We start from the raw sequence: 4,893 nt of genomic DNA, 5'->3' as shown, positions 1-4,893 counted from the left end.
TGCCACGAGCAGCTGCCCAGAGCCTAGCGCCCTCACCCACCCCACCCCCTGCTTGCGGCTCAGGGCCTGCCTGTTTCCCTCCTGGTGAAAGCTTTGTGTCTCTTTGGGCATGGGGGAGGGCGATGGCTCCCCCTGCCCAATGGAGGCTTCCCTCGGCTTCAAGGGACCCCAAAAGGCCCAAGTCCAGCCTTGGCTGGAGCTCTCACCGCAGCAGCCGGAGTAGCCCTGCCTAGCCGGATCTCCTCAGATCTCGGAAGCTAAGCAGGGTCGGCCACGGTCCGTTCCGGGATCACGAAGCAGAGGCAGCCCCCGCGGCAACCCACCTCTGGAGGTCTCTGGCCTTGAAAGCCCCACGGCGGGCCACCATCAGCACTCACTTCCCAACACGAACTCTCTGGACGGGGCCATCAAACCCTGCCCCTTTGTTGAGTAGGGTCACCTCCCCAGTCCCTCCCCTCACGCCCCCTTACCCCCAGCACTTTTGGCTCCCCAGTGCATGGGGCCCTGCCAGGGGATGGGGCAGGCGCCTTCTGCCCGGGCCACTTCCGTCCTGCGGCCGCCACAGACTTAACCAGGTAGGCCAGTGAAGATTCCTGGCAGATGTTGACGTTCACGACAGTCCTGCCGGAGTCCTCGACGGAGACTTCAGTCCCGTTCACCTTTGCCAGGCTGGCTGCCATCGCACCCTCTGCTCAGGAGCCCGAGGAGAGCAGCAGGACACACCTTGGGGGGGGGGGACAGAAAGAGGGATGCCGGACAGTGAGACGGCGCAAAGCAGAGAGTGGGGGTGACACAGCCAGATAGGTGTAAGATCCTTCACCAGTCTCAAATTCGAGGACGGGGTGGGGAGGGGATTCTTCTCTTTTTAGATTCTTTGTAGCTTTTGTTGGGCACCTGGGACAGGTTAGGGAACTGTGGGTTTACTGCCCGCCTCTCTTGGCAGGGAGGTGCCTGGCCGAGTTACCGGAGACGATCTCGGATTTGGTGCTGAGAGCCCCCAGGATTGTTGGCCTTGGGGGGGTTTCAACAGACATGCTGAGGCTGCTGTTGTAGGGTCAATCTCTGGACTTTGTGGCTGCCCTGGCACATGTGGGACAGCCTCAGGTCATGGCAGGCTCAACACACACAGAAAAGGACACACTCTGGACCTTCTTTTCTGCACCAGGTGGCTTGCCAGTAAGCTAAGCTGGGGGCTGGAGCGGACGTTTGGCCCTCATGGTGGCCAATATTGGACATACAGGCTTGGGTAGGAACCCCCCCCCCCGGCTTATTAGGGACCTGCGGAACTCAAGTAGGCTGCAAGTCAACCGGAGAGGTCTGCCGGAAGACCCTCGAGGAGTCAGATGGAGCCAGCCAGAAAGCCCCTTTGCAGGCCCAAGACAGGGTGGGGAGTGGGACAGTGGTCAAGAAGGTCTCTCCTCCCCCCCCCCCACTGCAACAGCTGCACCTCAGAAGGCTCAGTTTTGCAATTATTATTACTATTGTGAATTCATTTGAAGGGCAAATTCCCTCGCCTGCACACACGGAAATAGTAATACGGCCCCGAGGAGCACACGAGGCCCCTTCCTCCCCAGAAATGGTCCCCCCCCCACAGAGACTGGGCGCCCCAGACGTCTCCCCGCATGCGGGAAGGGTGTTGGAATACAAGTCGCTTCCGTTTCAGTCGTTATAGAGTTAAAATTTTGCTTGTCAGTTTCACAGGATGTTGCACTGTCTAGTACAGTCAACGCAGGAAAGCTTGTGGGAGTCTTCATTTGAGTAAGCAACTCCCACAAACTTTCCCCGTTGACTATATTAGACAGCGTAACATCCAGCTTGCATTTGATCAGAATCAACAACATTCATGTTACATTCTCTCAATAATTTTTGTACACTTTGCACATTACGGTGACCCAATGTTACATGCCATTTAAAAAGACAATTTTTAATGCTGACACACAGGTTCCGTGGTATTACACGGTATTACATTGACATCATAAGCATGTTCACACATAGGTTGCATGGTGTTACACATTATTAGCATCCTCAATAACACATCATTCACATCATTAGCATCCTCAATAACATCCGGTACATCATCAGCATTTTCAACCATGGAACCCCATCTTTAGCAATGTAGTGGATAGGATGTATTAGAAGAAGAAGAGAAGAGATTGGATTTATATCCCGCCCTTCAGTCTCAGAGCGGCTTACAAACTCCTTTCCTTTCCCTTCCTCTCCCCACAACAGACAGACACCCTGTGAGGCGGGTGGGGCTGAGAGAACTCTGACACAAACTGCTCTTTCAGGAGCAGCTGTGCCAGAGCTTGTGACTGACCCAAGGTCACATCAGCAGGTGCAAGTGGAGGAGTGGGGTGTCAAACCCGGTTCTCCCAGATTAGAGTCTGCACACTTAACCACTACACCAAACTGTAGTATGTATGTAGTCTTTAATTTTCTTTTATCCGAAGTACCATTTCCATGTTTTTTCTCCAGTACAGATATTTTCTTTTTAAACTTAAGCACGGTGTGGCTCTTCTGTTTGGACTGCATCCATCGGGTTTAAATAAGAATCCCAACAACGGGGAGGGAAGTCCCACCTTCCGGCCTGCCTTGCAGGGCTGGGCCCCGGCGTCCCAACACTGCGCATACTAGCTGGGCTGCTTGGGTGTGACACACAGAGGGGGGAGTCTAAAGGGGGCCGGACCTTCCCAGCAAGCTCCTTTCTGCCCTGAGGTAGGGAGCAGGACTCAGCCCCCCCTCCAGGATTTCCCAACCCCCCACCCCACCTGCCAGGTAGCATCATGAACCAGCTCGGGCGGCCCGGGTCTGAAGTCCAAGTCCCTCCTGTTTGCCTTTGTAGCCGTTTAGCAAGTTCATGGGATGCAGGGGGATGGTTCTGTTTGTTTTTGTAAAGATGAGAGATAATACTGTCTGTGAAGAAAGAACACACACACACACACACATATATATATATAGAGAGAGAATGCATGAAGGGGAGGGAAATACTGATAGAATTGGTGCAATCCATCTAGCAACCAGAAGGGCTCAGTGGTTGGACTGAAGGACACATTTCCCGTAGCCTGCAACAGAGACTCTGATGTAGGTAAAGGATCAAGAGAACGGAGACAGTAATAGCTGCAATATTGCTGTGTTCTGCCTTAGACAAAGAAATGGCCCCACTGTGTGTGAGGGGGGGGGGGAGTGTCACCAGGGTTCCCCTTCCTAGGTGTGTCCTGTTTGCCCTGATGACTCCATCCTGGCCAAATTCCCCTTGGCAGCTGTTTTCAGAGCTAGCCATGCCTTGCTTTGGAGGAGGGGAAGTCAGGCTCTTCTCAGGCTATGCTAGGTAAAGGTAAAGGTTTCTCTTGCTCAAAAGCCAGTTGAATCAGACTCTAGGGGTGCGGTGCTCATCTGCGTTTCCAAGCCGAAGAGCCAGCGCTGTCCAAAGACGTTTCCATGGTCATGTGGTCAGCATGACTAACAGAACACTGTTACCTTCCCACCGCAGCGGTACCAATTTGTCTACTTACAATTTCTTGCTTTCGAACTGCTAGGTTGGCAGGAGCTGGGACCAGAGACGGGAGCTCACTCTGTCATGTGGCACTCGAGTCTCAAACTGCTGAACTACTGACTTCCCAGTCTGCAGTTCAGCGTCTTAACCACTTGAGCCACCTCAGCCCCTCAGGCTATGCTAAGGAGTAACCAAAATTTTGGGTGGGGGTCTGATTCTCTGATGGGACCCATAGCCATGGGGGGGTTTTTTTTTGCAAAGCCCGGTGCCCACCTTGGTCTATCAGGGTACTTTCATCCACAAATGCAAACCTTCCTGAGTGCAAAATCTAGGCTGCAGTCACACTACAGGCCCAACACGATCTGGCTGCGCCTTTAATTGTAATGGGAAGTTTTGATCAGACATCCCACCCTGAACTGGCTTCACTGCACACTCCCAGTGGCCTGAATGTCTCCCAGTCGACCAGCCTCCCTCTGGCCTGGGTGAACCCTCAACCCTGCCATGATGGCCACAGGAATAGACAACTTTCTATAGATTCCTAAAGGAGAGGTCAATCGGTGGCTACCACCTGTGGGGACCAAAGGGAACCTCCAGGCTCAGAGGCAGTCAACCTCTCAATCCCAGCAACCAGAAGTCAATATCAGAGGAAGGTTTGTTTCTTGGCCCTCCAGAGGAACTGGCTGGCCTCTGTGTGAGACAGGAGGCTGGACTGGATGGACCCTCCCTGGTCTGACCCAGCAGGGCTCTTCTGATGTCCTTCTCAGGGGAAGGCCTCGGCCTCTCTGCCCTGTTGTTGGCCCTCCAGAGGAACTGGCTGGCCCCTGTGTGAGACGGGAGGCTGGACTAGATGGACCCTCCCTGGTCTGATCCAGCAGGGCTCTCCTGATGTTCTTATAAGAGGAAGGCCTCGGCCTCTGTGCCCTGTTGTTGGCCCTCCAGAGGAACTGGCTGGCCCCTGTGAGAGACGGGAGTCTGGACTAGATGGACCCTCCCTGGTCTGATCCAGCAGGGCTCTCCTGATGTTCTTATCAGGGGAAGGCCTCGGCCTCTCTGCCCTGTTGTTGGCCCTCCAGAGGAACTGGCTGGCCCCTGTGTGAGACGGGATGCTGGACTAGATGGACCCTCACTGGGCTGATCCAGCAGGGCTCTTCTGAGGTTCTTGTCAGGGGACAGCCTTGGCCTCTCTGCCCTGTTGCTGGCCCTCTGGAGGAGCTGGCTGGCCTCTGTGTGAGACAGGATGCTGGACCAGATGGACCCTCCCTGGTCTGACCCAGCAGGGCTCTTCTGGGGTTCTTCTGAGGGGAAGGCCTCGGCCTCTAAGCCCTGTTGTTGGCCCTCCAGAGGAACTGGTTGGCCACTGTGTAAGACAGGATGCTGGACTAGATGGACCATCACTGGTC

Source organism: Gekko japonicus, unplaced genomic scaffold (assembly GCF_001447785.1).
Source record: "Gekko japonicus isolate JY-2015 unplaced genomic scaffold, Gekko_japonicus_V1.1 scaffold3343, whole genome shotgun sequence".
In the NCBI taxonomy this organism is placed as follows: domain Eukaryota; kingdom Metazoa; phylum Chordata; class Lepidosauria; order Squamata; family Gekkonidae; genus Gekko; species Gekko japonicus.
Note: the sequence above shows the minus strand (reverse complement) of the source record.